Source organism: Ovis canadensis, chromosome 16 (genome assembly GCF_042477335.2).
Source record: "Ovis canadensis isolate MfBH-ARS-UI-01 breed Bighorn chromosome 16, ARS-UI_OviCan_v2, whole genome shotgun sequence".
NCBI lineage: Eukaryota > Metazoa > Chordata > Mammalia > Artiodactyla > Bovidae > Ovis > Ovis canadensis.
This window is the reverse complement of record NC_091260.1, coordinates 41,525,741-41,544,936: the sequence shown is the minus strand read 5'-3', so window position 1 is coordinate 41,544,936 and position 19,196 is coordinate 41,525,741.

The following is a 19,196-nucleotide window of genomic DNA, read 5'->3' as shown; positions in this document are numbered from 1 at the left end:
AACTGAGCCCTCAGGAATGGGATCAGTGTCCTCGTGAAAGAGACCCCGTGGAGATCTCTCGCCCTTTCTGCCATGCAAAGTGAAAGTGTTAGTTGCTCAGTCAGGTCTGACTCTTTGCGACCCCATGGACTGTAGCTCGACAGACTCCTCTGACCATAGGATTCTGCAGGCAAGAATACTGCCATGTAAGGACATGTTAAAAGACAGCTGGCTATGAACCAGAAAGTGGACTATTACCAGATACCAAATTTACCGGTGCCTTGATCTTGGATTTCTAGAACTGTGAGAACTATGAGAAATAAATTTCTGTTGTTTATAAAACACCCAGTCTGTCGTAATTTGTTACAACAGCCTAAGCAGACTAAAACAATGGCAAAGGTCACAATTTAAAAAAAAAAAATTTATTTCAGTGCATTACTCGTTGCTGTCTTTGTGTTTTTAAAATGTTTCATACTCCTTAAGAAACACTGGAAATATATAGAAAATAGTAAAGAATAAAATAAAAATCATTGACATTCACTATTAAAATCATTCAGTATTTTTTCTCTCAATTTAAGTTATACTTATTAATGTCAAAAGAAAAATGTCAGAGCTTCACTCTTGTCAAACAACTGTCCTTTGCCTCTAGACAATTTTGGACAAATATATAGCTTAATTCTATCCAGGCTTCCCTTTTACAGACTCCATGTCTATTCTGTTAAGACATCATTTCCCAAGACAGAATAAATATGGTTACTATATATATAAGCTTTCTGAGTTAAACTACAATTCAGTTAGCTTTCCTAAGTTTGTAACAATTGGATTTTGAATGACCACAGAATAGCAAATTGCTCATTTTTAAAAAACTCAATTCTTGTAATATAACTACAGTTTGGGGTACTTTTTGTCTCATGTTCATAGTCTTTCTCTATTTCAAAGTCCAGGTATGTTTCCATATTTATGTGTTTGTTATTGTTCAGTCACGCAGTCGTGTCCCAGTCTTTGCATCAACATGGACTGCAGCGCACCCAGCTTCCCTGTCTTTCTCCATCTCCCGGAGGTTGCATAAACTCATGTCCACCGAGTCCGTGATGCATGTTATAGTGTACATACAGATTTATATAATGCTGTTTTGAGAAATAATTAAGTGGACTTCCCTGGTGGCCCAGTGGCTAAGACTGCAGTCCCAATGCAGCGGCCTGGGTTTGGTCCCTGGTTAGGGAACTAGATCCCACATGCTGCAATTAAGAATTCACACGCTGCAGGGAAGATCAAAGATCCCACATGCTGCAACTAAGACACACACAGCCAAAGAAATAATATTTTTAAAGAATATTTTCACCCTGCTTATTTAACTTCTATGCAGAGTACATCATAAGAAATGCTGGGATGGGTGAATTACAAGCTGGAATATCAACAAGTAATTACAAACTGGAATAAAGAGAAATATCAACAACCTGAAATATGCTAGCACTCTCTTGGCAGAAAGTGAAGATGAACTAAAAAGCCTCTTGATGAAGGTGAAAGAGTGAAAGAGGAGAGTGAAGAAGCTGTCGTAAAATCAACATTAAAAATTAAGATTATGGCATCTGGTCCCATCTCTTCATGGCAAACAGAAGGGGAAAAATCAGAAGCAGTGACAGATTTTATTTTCTTAGACTCCAAAATCAAATCACTGTGAATCATGACTGCAGCCATGAGATTAAAAGATGTTTGTTCCTTGGCAGGAAATGTAACAAACCTAGATACCACTTTGCCGACAAAGGTTCATACAGTCAAAGCTATAGTTTTTCCAGCAGTCGTGTACACATGGGAGAGTTGGACCGTAAAGAAAGCTGAGCACCAGTGAATTGATGCTTTTGAATTGTGGTGCTGGAGAAGATTCTTGAGAGTCCCTTGGACAGCAAGGAGATCAAACCAGTCAATCTTAAAGGAAATCAACCCTGAATATTCATGGAAAGGACTGATTCTTAAGCTGAAGCACCAATACTTTGGCCACCTGATAAGAAGAGCTAACTCTTTGGAAAAGACCCTGTCGCTGGGAAAAATAGAAGACAGGCAGAGAAAGGAGCAGAAGAGGATGAGGTGGTTAGGTAGCATCACTGATCCAATGGACATGAGTCTGAGCAAACACCAGGAGAGAGTGGAGGACAAGGAAGCCTGGTGTGCTGCAGTCCACGAGGTTGCAACAAGTTGGACAGGACTTAGTGACTAAACAACAGCAGTTAAATACTGAATATATGTGAAATATTTATAAAATATGTATAAGATATACACATTCATAGTAAAAAAATAATCTCCAAGTTTCAAAACTAAGACATTGAAGACTTCCCTGGTAGCTCAGTGGTAAAGAATCAACCTGCCAGTGCAGAAGACTCAGGTTGAACCTGGTCTGGGAAGATTCCACGTGCCATGGAGCAACTAAGCCCATGTGCCGCAACTACTGAGCCTGCACTCTAGAGCCCAGGGGCCACAGCTCCGGAAGCCCTAGAGCTCTGCAATGAGAGAAGCCGCCCCAATGAGAAGCCCATGCGCCAAAACGGAAGAGTATTCCCCACTCTCCAAAACTAGAGAAAACCTGTGTGTAGCAACGAAGACCCAGCACAGCCATAAATAATCTAATAAAGAAAATTATTTTTAAAAGTGCTTTTTAAACAACCAGGACACCGCAATACCTTTAAAGCCCACCTGCTTAGACTAGACCTGTCTACTCAGTCATTTATTGGGTCCCAAACCAGTTTGCTCTCAGATTGCTTCCTATCTCCTCTACTGTTTTCTGTTTCAGGAAAATACATTTCTAGGCATCTGTGAGGCATTGAGAGAAGCCAGGTTAACAGCTCTCTGTCTCATATGGTATCTCCTGCAAAATCTGTCTCTTTTAAGGGGGCCCAGCTCCTGAGAAATTGCCCCGAGTTTCATTAAGACGACTACAGTAGACAATGGTGATCCTAGCTCCAGCACCTGCCTGAGATGCTGGCCTCCTGTCTCTGATAATGATATCTCCTATCACTATCCTTCTGCCCCTCGGGGAATTCCTGGCTTCCTGTTCTTAAATAGCTAGCTCACCATGTCAAGTTTGGCTTCCATCATCTGGTAATCAATTATCTCCATTAAATCTCTACTTGAAAGACCCAGAATAATTTCTGATTTATAAGTGGACACTAAAAGCTCTTCTATTTCTAGTTTGCTAAAAGATTCATCAAGCTTAATTATTTAATTTTATTGAATTTACATTCTGCATCTCCTGAAACAATGATTTGCTTTCCCTCTTTTAACTTAATGTGATGAATTACATTTATAGATTCCTTTTTTCTATTGTTAAAAATCCTTGCATTCATAGAATATGCCATTTTCATATTATATTATCTTTGTCATAGATTGCTAGATTTCATTTGCTAATTTTTAATGTAGAATTTTGCCTTTAGTTTCAAGAGAAAAATTGACTATAATTTTTCTTTAGTGTACATTTCTTGTATAATGTTGGTATCAAGACGGTAATGACCTCAAAATATGAATGAATAACTGTTCCTTCTTTTTTTCATTCTGAAATGCTTTTTGCTTTTTGTACGACAAGAATAATACAGTTCTTGAAAACATTTGTTAGAATTCACCAATAAAAATGTCTAGGCATATTTGTTCTCTTTTTGTGGAAAGGATTTTTACTTCTAATTAAATTAATTTAATTTCTTTAATGCTTAGGAAATTTTTAAGTGTTTTATTTCATCTTGACATTGATAAATTGGAATTATGAAATGTTCTCAGATATGATCTCCACAAATATAACATTTTCCTTATATAACATATAAGAATATAACATTTTGCTTCTGTTGATCACATTAGGTATTGACTTTATTTTTCAATATCTATTCACATACCCATTTTACATTCCTCTGTGTGCTGTATCCAGTACAATTTTTTCATATCTAACTTCTAATTCATTTATTTTATCTTTGGCTGTATCTAATCTAGTATTTAACCTATCCATTAAGATTTTAATTATAATTTTTTCTTATAAAAGTTCTCTTAAATTCAGTTCCCAACCTGCTTAATATATTACATATATTTTTCTAATTTGTATTCCTGGCAAACTTCTTTGATTTCTTTAAAGATATTGAACATAGATTTTTATGGTTATGTAGTAGTTCTAATATCTGAAATCATTATCATTCTATTCTGGTTTGCTCATGTTGACTATTAGCTCATAGATTTTGGGATAGTCTTATTTTCAATCTCATGTTTAATGGAATGCTGTCAGTGGTAATTCTTTGAGACGCAGGCTACATATGGATTTCTCCAAAGATGTTTTGCTTTTGTTTATCTAAGTTCTTGGAGATAACACAAATTGGGGCAAATATAAGCTAAATTTTCAATTATTTTTCTTAATTAAACAGATAATGAAGTCTTAAACTACAAATTTATATGAAGATGGACTTGTGATTTTTCCCTCCTCAACCTAGCGCAAGTTTGAGGCAGAAAAATTTCCTAGTTGGCCCCTTCTGAGAGGCACTTTTTTTTTGTTTTTTGTGTGTTTTTTTTTTTTCCTAATTTTCTTTTTCACTGAAATTATTCTCCTTTGGAGTTCTGACTTTAAGCAGATTTCTTGATAAGACTGATACTGAGCAGTCACTAAGTTTTGTCTCTCTCTCATTTCCCAGATCATAAAAATTGAATCCCAGGGTTTCAGGGACGAGACTGTCCTGTGGAAGTCTCTGGTTTTGGTGAGCCTTCTGAATTCCTGTATTCTCCTCATGTTTAGCCTATAGGGTTACTTTAATTCCTTTGCAGGTCAGCAAAACACATTTAAAAATTACATGTACCTTTTTTATGGGAATGTGTACATGTTATATAGGAGGATAATGTACATAAATTGAGGTTCAGCATATCTAGACTACCATATTTCTGATAGAAAAATATCTCCTGCTTTTTGAAAATATTTTATCAGTCACTTCTATTGCCATTAATATTTTATAAATGTACTTTAAAATAAGTTCATAGCATCTTTAATATCTTTTTGTTATCCTATATTTAACTAATCTGTCCCCTCCCCTTTGTTTTTTGGAAGTGAGGGTTGTATTCAATTCTATATGAAGTATGTTCCAATAAATATGCATCTATACATGAGTGATTATTTCATAAAGAATGATTAGTGAATTATGGAACATAAAGATTTTTGAGGATTGAGGTATATATGTTTTCAAATTTCATGCCAGAAATAATGGTACCATTTTATACTCTGAACAACTACTAGTCAAAGTACCCATTTCACTGCAGTCCTACATACCCAAGTCTTCACTGTTTTTATGTCTATAAATCTCACAAATCTTTAAAAGTTTTCTTATTATTTCACTTTACATTGTTTGATTACCAAATACTAAATTACTCAGCACTTTATCATCTATTTTCAAATGCAACATAAATAATTTTATATTGCTTTTTATATTAATATAAATTCTGAATCACTATTTTCTTTATCCAAAATTGTCTCCTAAGCAAAATTATATGGGACTCTATTCATACCTCTTAGATTAGATTATTTTCTTATATTTATATTCTGTGAAATTTATCAGCATTATATATTAATTATGAACAGTTGGTCACACATATTGTATTTATTAGCATATTTTTTCTGTAAATCTAAACATCATAAATCTTCCTTTAAATAGCTTTATAGAATTTCCTCTGGTTTTAATCATTGCAGGTAAACGTCTTTTTTCCATTTCCTATTGCTTCTGGCCTATGCTGTTTCTTTTTCTTCCATAAGATAAATAAAAATTTTTGTACCAGACTCTATGACATATTATTTCTTACTTCCAGTCCCCCCCCACAACATTTTAAGGATTCAAATTGACCTTTTCTTCTATTCTTCTTATTTTAAATTACTGGTGTATCAATACCTGGGAAATCTCATCAAGGGTTTAAGAGTTCATACCCTACTGACTCATTCTTTATTTCAATTTGATCTTCTTTGTTCTCATTCAATTCTATTTTTTTTATTAATATAAGTTCTTCAAGCTTTTTATTCTCTAATGCTCATTGGAAAAGACTTTGATGCTGGGAGGGATTGGGGGCAGGAGAAGAAGGGGACGACCGAGGATGAGATGGCTGGATGGCATCACTGACTTGATGGATGCAAGTCTGAGTGAACTCCAGCAGTTGGTGATGGACAGGGAGTAGTTGGTGATGGACAGGGAGGCCTGGCGTGCTGTGATTCATAGGGTCGCAAAGAGTCGGACACGACTAAGTGACTCAATTGAACTGAACTGAATGCATTTTTCAGGATAGAAGTTGTAACCCTTATCTGCCCTCATTGAACAAAAAAATAAAATGTGGTAAGATTTAATTATTTTACCAACTAGAAGGCAAGAAAATTGATGTACTGATAAACAAATAGGAAGCTTACGGTCATGCTCCTCACAAGTGGAACAGAGTTGGGAATCCATGGGACTCTCCTGGGTTTTATTCTGAACAGGTTAAACGTATCATTTTTTTTAATTTAAGTTTTTATACAGTTCTCTGATACTTGTTTACATTTGTCCAGGATTTCTGGGATAAATATCAATAACCCGAGATACGCAAATGATACCATGCTTAACGGTAGAAAGTGAAGAAGAACTAAAGAACCTTTTGATGAAAGTGAAAGAGGAGAGTGAAAAAGTTGGCTTAAAGCTCAACATTCAGAAAATTAAGATCATGGCATCCGGTCCCATCACTTCATGGCAAATAGATGGGGAAACAGTGGAAACAGTAGCTGACTTTATTTTGGGGAGCTCCAAAATCACTGCAGATGGTGACTGCAGCCATGAAATTAAAAGATGCTTGCTCCTTGAAAGGAAAGTTATGACCAATCTGGACAGCATATTAAAGAGCAGAGACATTACTTTGCCAACAAAGATCCATCTAGTCAAGGCTATGGTTTTTCCAGTAGTCATGTATGGATGTGAGAGTTGGACTATAAAGAAAGCTTAGCACCGAAGAATTGATGCTTTTGAACTGTGGTGTTGGAGAAGACTCCTGAGAGTCCCTTGGACTGCAAGGAGATCCAACAAATCCATCCTAAAGGAGCTCAGTCCTGAGTGTTCATTGGAAGGACTGATGTTGAAGCTGAAACTCCAATACTTTGGCCACCTGATGGGAATAGCTAACTCATTTGAAAAGACCCTGATGCTGGGAAAGACTGAGGGCAGGAGGAGAAGGGGTTGACAGAGGATGAGATGGTTGCATGACATGACTGACTCAATGAACATGAGTTTGGGTAAACTCCAGGAGTTGGTGATGGACAGGGAGGCCTGGGGTGCTGCAGTCCATGGGGTCGCAAAGAGTTAAATACAACTGAGCAACTGAACTAAACTGAATACTTGTCTGATTTCTAATTCTTAGACCTTGCTGCTCACAAAGGGGCCCTGGGATCAGCTTAACTTGGGGACTTGTTAAGAAGGTAACATTTCAGAACCCTCCCAGAGCCATCAAATCAAAATCTGCAATTTATCAGGACCCCCAGGTAATTTGTATGTGCAAATCAGTTCAGAAGCACTGCTCTGGCAGACTGGAAGACTCTTCTACCTGCCTCATAAGTTGTAGGTGACATAATTAGTTAATCAAACAAAAGGTTCACATTTCTTAATGAGAAGGAACAGTCACTGGCTGTATTTTGAGTGGCAAATTGGTTTATTCAGTCCTCATTAAAGACAGAGATGTTAGAGACCCAGATCAGGATTATTAATTTAAGACATGCCTGTGATGCAGTTGCATTTGCTGAATGAACCTCCCTAAACAATTTGAGGCAAGTTTCTCCTTTCTTCTCTTTGAAGGAAGAAACAATAAGCTTACAGAATGCTAGGAACTAGAAGCCAGCTGGCAAAAAACATGCTATGCAACCTACTCCATCTCATCATATTGCTTTCTTAAAAACATTGTAAAGAGTTAGTTAGCATTTAAAAAGCCAACCACTCCTTGCCTGGAGAATTCAGGGACAGAGGAACCTGGTTGGATACAGTCCATGGGGTCGCAAAGAGTCAGACAAAACTGAGTTTGCACACACTTAATTCTAAAAAACTTAAAAGACACACTGTAATTTCATTTCAGACATTTTATGGAATACTACTTATAATTCTTTTCTTTTTGCTTATTGAAATCTGATTAGCAATATGTAAAAACTAATTTATTAGCAATCAATAACTTCTCTTCTTCTGAAAAGCACATATATTTTTTCTATTAACTGTAGAAATTGAGATTCTGGGAAGTATACGTAAACTTTGTGATCCTGAGATTTTATATTTTCATATTGAAGTTACAATCCTCTTACATCCTGAAAAAGTACTTAAAATGGTTTAGATTATATTTAAATATTGTTGGATGAAATATACTTAGTGACTGAAGCCAATTATGATACAAACCATGTGTTTTTCCATACCAAATTAAATGAAATGGGAAAAAAAGATGACAGTTTGATACAGTGTATCTGTTTCAATATTGCACAAATCAGATGTATGCATATTCTAATATCTTTGTTCAGTCACTCAGTTGTATCCAACTCTTTACAACCCCATGGACTGTAGCACGCCCGGCTTCCCTGTCCTTCATCTCCCTGAGCTTGCTCAAACTCATGTCCTTTAAGTCAGTGAAGCCATCCAACTATTTGGTTCTTAGAATATATATTCTAATATACATATAGAATATATATATATATATATCTCCTCAAGCTTCTCTTTTACTTAGAAATAAAATAATTTATAAGTAGACAAATTGTGTGTGTATATAATAACAAAAGAATGGAGAGATCTAGAAAGCAAATTGCCTGAATAGTCAGCTAAGTACTTTAAGCAATATGCATTTTAACTCCAGCAATTTTTGTATTAAACTTCAATGATAAATAAGCAGAGTATACTGAATATCATGAGTGTTTTTCTTGATGAATCAGGGTTATCTCAACACAGTGCCAATATCATATAGGTTAGAGTTAAAAAGTGACTGCTCTTGGGACTCTTGAAGTATTTGGGGTTGGGGGTGGTGCAGGGTTGCCAACAGTATATGAAAAGAATAACACGCCAGTAGAATTTAGTCAGCCTATAATCATGGGACTTGACAGGCTCTACATTTCTGGTCTACATGGCACAATGAATGCCTATTCCCTGTTTTTTCCTAACCTGGCTCATTTTGATTTCTTCACTTCCAACTCTTGTTTCTATTTTATAGTAAACATGCAAACATGTATGCCAATAAGTAGGGGGAGGATGGAAAAATTGCCAGACAACTTTGTTTAATATTTTTCTATTTTCCAAACTATGCACCACAACACAGAAAAAAATTTAAGAGTTTCTGCATGTTCAAGAGCCTTCAGTGCTTACACTGGTTATTGCAAAGTTTGCAGGAATCAAAATTTGTTGAAGATTCACAGGTCTCTGATGCTTAATTTTGTGGGTCAATTTGACTGGACCACAAGGTGACCAAATATTTGGTTGAACATTGCTTTGGGCCTTTCTGTGAAGGTGTTTTTGGATGGATTGATATTTACACAAGTAGACTGAAGGAAGCAGATTGCCCTCCCTAAAGTGAGTGGGTTTTACCTAATCAGGTGAAGGTCTGAATTGGATAAAAAAAGCTGACATGCTCTTGAATAAAGCACTTCCTGCCAGACTTCTTTTGAACTAGGCCATCAGCTTTTTTCTGCTTTCACAGTTGAACTGAAACATCAGCTGTTTCTTGTTCTTGAGCCTGTCTGTCTTTGAACTGAAACTATATAGTTAGTTCTCCTGGATGTCTAGCTTTGGTCTTATCCTGAAAATCTTGGGACTTGCCAGCTTCCATAATCATGAGAGTCATTTCCTTATAACATGTATATATTATATAATGTTTAATATCCTTCTAGTTCTGTTTCTTCAGAGAACTCTAACACAAGGTCCCTCATATAATTTCAGACCTTTTTTTGATGAAGAAATAATAATGAAAATGTATTTCTTACAGTGTTCTTTAATCTCCTACTATTTCTTGTATGCTTGTTGTTGCTCAGTCATGTCTGACTCTTTGTAACCCAATGGACTGCTTCTCTGTCCTTCACTATCTTGGGTATATCGTGTTCTTATTTGCGTGCATAGGTTTTATTACAAGATCAGAGGCTAGTGGAGGTATTTGTTCTCCATTATATTGAGTATATTCTTCTTATATACTCAATATAGAGTATATATTCAGTATACTAATGTTGATTATATTCTTATATACTTAATTTCCTGACCAGTTCATGCTTTCTTTTTGCCCATCTCTGAAAGATTTGGGGACAAGAAATAGATTAGCTCAGGGTGGCTATATTAAAGATAAATTTATCTTCAATCAGCCTGCTTTCTAGAAAAGAGTCTAGTGAAAGTACTTCAGATTATATTTTCAAATTCATTAAATGGGTTATACCCTGGTGGCTCAGATGGTAAAGAATCTGCCTGCCATGTGGGAGACCCAGGTTCTATCCCTGGATCAGGAAGATCTCCTGGAAAAGGAATTGGCAACCTGCTCCAGTATTCTTGCCAGGGAAATCCCATGGACAGAAGAGCTGGGTGGGCTAGAGTCCATGGGGTCACAAAGAGTTGGACACAACTGAGTGACCAATACTTTCACTTTTCATAATTTCAAAATCATTAAATGGCTTCTAGACCTAGAGAACAGAGTTGACCCTCTCCATTCTCGGCTGGTTATAAGGAATACTGTACTACAAAAAATATGATGGAAGCAGAATCTCCAGCTGCATATTCAACAGCTATTTCCCATTCCTCCTTGATAACAGATCCCATTATCATTTAGGTTCCTGGTCTCAGTTGATGAATCATGGAGTTTGAGTCAATAGGGTAGTATCATTTTCTCTTTGCCTGTGATTGTTTCAGAGGTAAGTCTGTGATCTATTTCCAACCTCTGAGATAGTAGAAGAAGTATGCCAAGGACTTCTGGGAAAGATTTCACCTCCAATAAAAAAGAAGGCCTTTTTTTGCCCTATTCTCTATTTTCCTACTTTGGAAACTTTCAAATAAGTAGAGCCACAAAGCTATTAATAACTATGTAGTGATGAGCCTCATGGTGACATTCAATATCCTGAGGAGGGTAGAGGGAAAGGATAGGGGGAAAAAATGGTTTTTTAAGATACCACCGAGCTGCCAAACCAATTCTAGGACCAAACACCTTAAGGCTTCTCGTTAAGTAAAAATCAAATGTTACGGTGTTAATTAGGTTTTCTATTGCTTTCAGTAGACACAACGTAGCTGGGATAATTTAACATGATTAATTATGTATTGAATGTGTGAATTTGTCTTTATTTTTCAGTGGCTTTTTCTGGTTACTTTAGCTTCATACTGAGTAGCCTACCTTTTCTTGCATTATACATAATTACATTATGTTAATTTCTGTTACGTATTCTATTGACATTTCATTAATTTGATACCCTGTGGGTGCCTTTACTTGCATAAGGTAATCCTCAAACATACATTATTAGAAATAAAGTATTTTCTTTACCCTCATGGTGTAAGGTACCCCTCTGAAGTGCACAGAATTAAGCAGATGCTTTTTTTTATTTTTTGCAAAAGAACATTTTTATTCTTTAAGAAACAGCTCGATTGACTCCAGGCCATTGTAGAGATTGAAGTCCTATCAATGGAACAAACGTGACAACATGAATTGCTTATCATGAAATGAGTGCTACCCAATTAACAATCTTCTTCATCGGCCAACAGGATCCATGTATGTGGACTTGAGCCAACACAGATTCTGAAGATACAGTAAGCTGCGTGAGTTTACGCTCTGCACTGCTGCCCCTTCTCATCTGTGTCTTCATGGGCAGTTCCCTACGGCCAGTTGATCGATGACAGACAAACTAAGCCTGATTTACAGAAGTAAATGCACATTATATCAACACCAGTCAAAAGTAGATTGCTTAGGCATTATGGTCGACTTGAGTGTAATCTCAAGAGAACTTTAGGACATATATTTGGTTTTTCACTATTCCTGTAAGGGGGAATAGTACTGATTTATATGTAGTGGGTAATGATTGTGCTAAATGATTAAGGACTTGGAAGGAACAAGATTGGAGAATTGATAACAATGAATTTGGGGGAAGAGATTGGGGAATGAACCGGAGTATGACAACATCTGTGCTTAATGCAAATACTCACCAAACTACTGTCAAGAAGATTACCAATCAGATATTCAGGTGTGACACAGTCTCTTTTACCAGGCACTATATTGCTTGTTCTGAAGGCTAGTGACCAAAGAAACCCTGGTGAGGGCAATAGGGAATATGCATAGACTCAGCATCATGCCCTGTTCCTCACCAAAGCCAGTTTATCTGCAGCACCTTTAGGTGTCCAACATGCAAGCCACAGGGATCAAAGTTAAGCACCCAATAATATGTCATGGGTGTACAAACCACTCACCTTTTGGCAGACTTATTGATAATTCTGACAATCCACTATCAGAGTGATAATGGGAATTTTGTAACTAGAATAGACGTTTTTTCTAGGATTATGTTGTCTCAATCTGATACTACTCTCCATGAGCATATCAAATGCTTCATATGATGCCGTGGTATTTAATTCTACATTGCTTGTATGTAAGGAACCTGCTTCATAGCAACAAAGTAAATATTTATTGAGTTTGCCTGTCTCACTATTTATCCTCTCACCCTAAAATAACTGTTATTACAGAATGGTGAATATTCTATTAAAGACTCTGCTCTGCTGTTGAGAGACAATGACTTGTAAGGTTGAGCTGATGCTAGAAGATGTGGTGTGCGTTCTGAAACTAGTAAACAAGTATGAGCTTGAATGGGAAGAGTAAATATTGAATGCAAGAACCTTTGATCTGGGTTACGGATATCATTTCACTGTTACAACTACTGATTCTTTTCAAACTTTTGTCTCCTATCTCTAAGGTTCTAGGCTTTCCTGAATTAGTGCCCACAGGGAAGATCGACAGCAAATATTCCATTGAGTGAAAGGATGAGACTGCTATGCAGACTTTCACTGCTTCTCATGCCTGTGGACAAACAGTTAAAAATTTAAGTTGGATTCATTGTTGGCTGGGATAATAAACCTTGACTTTGGAGAGGGATTAAAATCTCAATTTCTGAGAAAAGTAGAAAGGATCCAGGGGATCCCATCCAAAATTTTGCAAGTCCTGCGGTAAAAATTAATGAAGACTAATTGCCAAAATTTGGAAGCAACCAAGATATCCTTCAATAAGTGGATGGGTAAATAAGCAGTGGTACATCTGCACAACTGAATATTATTCAGTGACTTTTTTTTTTAGAATGAGCTATCAAGCTATGAAAACATATGGAGGAAATAGATGCATTTTGCTAACTGAAAGAGGGTAGTCTGAAAGGGCACACTACTGTAGTATTTTAAATATATGACATTCTCAAAACTGTATGGAGACAGTAAAAATATCAGTGGTTGCCAGGAGTTGGCAGGAGAGGGATAAATACATGGATCATGGGGTTTTTAAGGCACTGAAACTATTCAGAGAGATGCTGTAATTATTGACACATAACAGTACACACTTGGAAAAATCCACAGACCTGTGCAACAAAGACATAACCCTAATGTAAACTATGTGTTTTAGTTAATAATAGTGTATCAATCGGAGAAGGCACTGGCATCCCATTCCAGTACTCTTGCCTAGAAAATCCCATGGACGGAGGAGCCTGATAGGCTGCAGTCCGTGGGGTCGCTAAGAGTCGGACACGACTGAGTGACTTCACTTACACGCATTGGAGATGGAAATGGCAACCCAATCCAGTGTTCTTGCCTGGAGAATCCCAGGGATAGAGGAGCCTGGTAGGCTGCTGTCTATGGGGTCGCACAGAGTCACACATGACTGAAGTGACTTAGCAACAGCAGCAGCAGTGTATCAAAATTGACCCCTCAATTTTAATAAAAGTACCACACAAATACAAGATGCTAAACCCTTTTGGAGCTCTCTGCACTTTCTCACTCAATTTTTCTGTAAACTTATAACCACTCTAAAAAATGAAGTCTATTAACTTTTTAAAAATAAATTAAGAGTGACCACAGCAAGCTCACACAAATAGATTATAAAGGACATTTCTGTTGAGAATGAAGATTTGGTCACCTTATAATGTACAATCTGACTGTCAGAGATGTTAGCTGAAGACACGTGGTCATAGACACTAGTAATGACCTGGTGACCATCCACAGAAACAAAGGCCTTAACTTCCACTCATGTCTTTTTTCTGGTCTTGTCTTGTATATATTTATATATCTTCACAGTTTTTCCCCTGTTCTTTCCTTTCCATTACTCCCTCTTTTTTTTTTTTTGGATGTAGGGTATATTGGAGGTTAATTTTGAAACAACGCATGACAAAAATATCAAGACAGTATTAGCAATAGACTGAGAAGAGGAACAGACATCATCCAGAACTCTTGGACTTAAAGTAGCTGTTGTGACTGATGAGATTTTCCGATTATCCTCTTGTTGGAAGGATGTAGGAAAGCGTGCACTTGGAGAAATCATTGTATTATGTTAGGAGAAAGTATGGGTCTTTTGCATTATTGAAAAAAGTGAAAGTTTACGTTAATATTGAGCAAACCAAAGCATGAGTATTTATTACTATTTGAAGTTTGTTCCTATGTTTGAGGAATTCTCTGGCCTATCAGTCTTGATGGAAGCAAAAAACGATTGCTTTAGAAGCTGGGCTTCCCAATTGGCTCCATGGATAAAGAATCTGCCTAAAGTGCAGGAGCCACAGGAGATGTGGGTTCAATCCTTGAGTCCAGGAGAACCCCTGGAGAAAGGCATGCAACCCACTCCAGTATTCTTGCCTGGAGAATCCCATAGACAGTGGAGTCTGGCAGGTTACAGTCCCTGGGGTTGCAAAGAGTCAGAAGTAACTGAGTAGGCACACACACTTCAGAAGCTAAATTGCCAAATGCATGCTTTCTGTGCCTCCTTGCAGCTGGAGTACCACCATATGATTTAGATTCTGCCAATTTGTTTGCCTGGGCTCAATTTTGACTTCATAGAAAAGAAACAGATTTAGTTAACCTTTCAGTTTCTAGTGGAGGCAAGCAGTAACTGCTAAAGCGTCTGTTGCGGTGTACAGTGGGCGTGATAGCAGTGGTTTAACAGTCCGCCTCGGGTTGCGAAACAGGGACGAGCTACAGTGTTAGTTCTTAGCCGTGTTGTCAGTGGTTTCCTCTCTGAACCTGTTCTACAGCATGGTTTGGGGCATGTTTACTGGCTGCTTAACTTTTAAATCCAGTTTCCCAGCCTTTTCAACGGTTCCACAAGTGCCCCAGTATTTCTGTTATAAATTTATTTACTGTTAAAATCAGGCCTATTAGGCATATGTAACTTATATTTTTAAAAAATCAAGAAAAATATAAGAGATGCACAGCAAACATTTGTCTTTTTAAGATATAATCTATGTCACATCAGGTAAAATGAAAAAAAACTCAACAAGCTGAGCTGAGGAAAAGACCAACCATATTGTAAGCCTGGCTGGACTTAAAAATGTAACTGGACAGACCTGAGGTCTTTTGACTAAGTAAGAAACAAATTATATATATTTGCAACCTGTTTTAAAAGGCCTGGAGTGTTTGGGTCCAAATGTCCTGGCTAAAAATGTTGACTCTAATCTTGTGGGAAAAGCAGAAAATATGAAAATATACTGATAATCTGAATCAGTATTTTTCAGTTCTAGGTAAAAACCTTTTTAAATATATTTTTTCAATAAATATTACATGGAAAAGGAAATATTTGGTTAATTATAATGAAAACTGTAGGTGTAATCATAATTAGATTTTTTTAATTTTTTACTTCTTGAAATGTTTAACATGTCTTTTGCTTTGTGGATCTCTAAAAGTGTGAAAAATACAGCTGGATATTTTCCAAATGTATTTGAACATGGACTATTTACTAATTAAGTTAGCAAACAAATATCCCCATAACTCTGGCAAATCTAGTGTTGATCAATTGTGAGATAACATTTTGGTGCTAGTATATTTGAGTAACTTTGGTTGTGAGTAACAAGAAGCATAATTCAGACTGTCTTTTATAAAAAAGAGAATTTGGGTAATAGTAAAGAATTCAAGATAGTTTGATACAGAGCTTTAGCAACAACAAAAAATAAATACTTCTTGTCCTCTCTGTGGGGCTTCCCTGGTGGCTCAAATAGTAAAGAATTTGCCTGCAATGCAGGAGATTCTGGTTCAATCCCAGGGTCAGGAAGATCCCCCGGAGAAGGGTAATGGCTACCCACTCCAGTATTCTTGCCTGGAGAATTCCATGGACAGAGGAGCCTGGTGGGCTACAGTCCATGAGTATCTCCCTTTGACATTATTAGGTCTCCATTTTACTCTGTGGCTTGAAATTCCATGTCATCACACGGAACTACCTTATGCTTCCTCTGCCACCATCAGAGAGAAGCTATTTTCCCCTCAATCATTGAATAAAAAAGCTGTGCTCTCTTCTGATTTGATTAGCTGAAAGCATATGCTCCTTCCTGCACCGATGACCAAGAGTTCTTGGCATGGGGTTATCTCACTCAGATGTTGTCAAGGCTGGGAAATTCACTATCTTTTTAAGGAGTATGTGTGGGTGGGGAACACTGAATACTTAGGAGGGCACGACATGTATTTCCAACAATGGGTCACTACATGTATTTCCATTTCAGTAAACTTTGTCATTAAGATACTGCTAGAACAACAATCAAAAAACAGAGCCTGGTGTTCCCTATTCTATTGAATTGACAAAATGAGGTTGTTTTCAATTGAGGAGTTTTTAGTCTTAACCATGCCCTTATGTTCTAACCCAAATTTATTTTAAAAACTTCTCAGATCCATATATTTAGGATATTCCATTTTTTTGTTTATGCATATGTATATTATATATGTTATTATAATGTATAAATATGCAAAATTTGTACATAAACACCCCTACAGATATTAAACCGTTTTCACAAAAGAATGAAGAAAAATGATGGGTGCAGAAGTTGAAAAGAAAACTTTTACTTTGTTGACATTTGTAGAATGTGCATCTAAATATTTTACTTTGCGGATGTATTGCTATTTTCACAATTATATTTGTTATGGCTTAAAATGACAGAAAGGTATTTTCTCACAGTTCCAAAGGATAGGAGCCTGAAATCAAGGTGTCAGCAGAACCAGGCTCCCTCTGCACCTCTATTGGACAGTCCTTCCTTGCTCCTTGTGGCTTCTGCAAGGTGTTTGCTACTGATCCTTTAAGTTCCTTGTTTTATAGAGGCATCATTCCAATTTCTGGCTCCATCATCAGGCAGACTTCTTTTCCCTTTGTTTGTATCTTCACATGGTGATCTCCCATAAATTTAAACACTACTTTAAGACCAGAAGATGAGATCCCTTAAACAAATTTGGCTCTCACCTAAAAGATGTCAAAGTATATGGTAGGGAATTTCCTGATCATCTGTGTGGTTAAGAATCTGCCTGTCATTGCAGGGAACATGGGTTCAGTCCCTGGTCTGGGGAGATCCCATATGCCTTAGGGCAATAAAGCTCATGCTCTGCAGCAAGAGCAGCCACCGCAATGAGAAGCCTGCACACAGCAACTAGAAAGTAGCCCCTACTTGTGCAACTAGAAAAAGCCTACATGCAGCAAGGAAGACCCAGTGCAACCATAAATAAATAAATAATTTTTTAAAGTATATAGTAGATGTACTTTACTTGTCAGTCTCCTCTATAGACATTTAGAAGGCCCCTATATTTCAGAAGGGCCTAACATATATAATTGCATACAGACACCAAGGTCTACAGTTGTCAACCAATTACTGACGGAAAGCTACAGGATGTGCCATAGAGGTGGCAGCTCCTGGGTTTGCACTGGCTTCCAGCAGCTCTTTCTACTATCTCTGCCATGTTTCATGTTACTGTTATTTAGTTACTGAGCTAACATGCTTATGTTTATAAAGGGTCTCGTGTGAACCTGCAAATAATTAAAGACACATTAGCTCCCTGGAGGGCCAACATGATTCTCTGAACAAGCCAAGACACCTAGGGACCTAATCATGCGATTTCCCTAAAAAGCTTAGCTTTGAGGAAGAAGTCACATCACTCAGCAATGAGTATTGTAATTACTCACAGCAGTTTGCCTGGTGCTCTATAACATTCAATTTACAGAATTAAAGGTAATACAATTCAAAAGAAAAATAGCTGGTTTTAGAGAGTGAATGGCTATATCAACTATTGGAAATGTCGTTGGGTTAGAGCCTCCATATTAGGGTTTTGCAAGCTTTATACTTTTAATTAATAACCAATTTAGCTTGCTATAACTTCCATTAAGCTTCTCTAGGACAAAATAAGTCAGAAATTGATTTTTGATTATAAGCCAAAAAGTGAAAAAGCCGTAAGAACTGGGAAAAAAGAAAGAGGTCTACCAGGACTAGTCTTCCTGAAAGGATAAAGACTAATCAGACAAAAAACCAGATATAGTACAAAAACCCTATAAAATGCACCAAGGAAAAAAATTAATGTTTTAAGAAAAAAAGTTTAACCTGTCAGAAGATTTAGCAGTTTGGACAGGAAAAGAGCCAAATAAAATTCCAAGAACTACTTGAAGTCTAGATGTTTTAACTGTTCTCAAAAAGAATTGGGATGCTAAAGAACATAGTTTAGTTAAAAGTTGTGACACATGAGTTTCCTATACTCTAATCTCCACTCAATAATTTCTAGCTTTTTAGAGTAGTATTATATGTTTATATCTAAAAATGTATTTCATTGTTTAATCATAAACATCAGAAATAGAATGGCATTATATTTGAATAACTCATTGGGTTTAAAATGAAAAATTAATGTCTCCCTCCCTCTTCCCTATCTACAATATGACCCAAAGGTAGGTGCTGTTAATAATTTCTTGATCAAGAAAAAAATAAATTTGTCAACCTAGTATGTTTCATTTACTTTTTAAAAAAGTAGTGTACTACACTAGTATACATGCTGTCTCTGCCTGCAATGCAGGAGACCTGAGTTCGATTCCTGGGTTGGGAAGATCCCCTGGAGAAGGAAATGACAATCCACTCCAGTATTCTTGCCTGGAAAATCCCATGGACAAAGGAGCCTGGCAGGCTACAGTCTATGGGGTCTTAGGAGTCGGACACAACTTAGCAACTAAACCGCCAACCACCACCATTCGTGAACCTTGATTTTATTAGTTAATAATATGTCTTAGGGTCTTTCTCATAATAGTATATA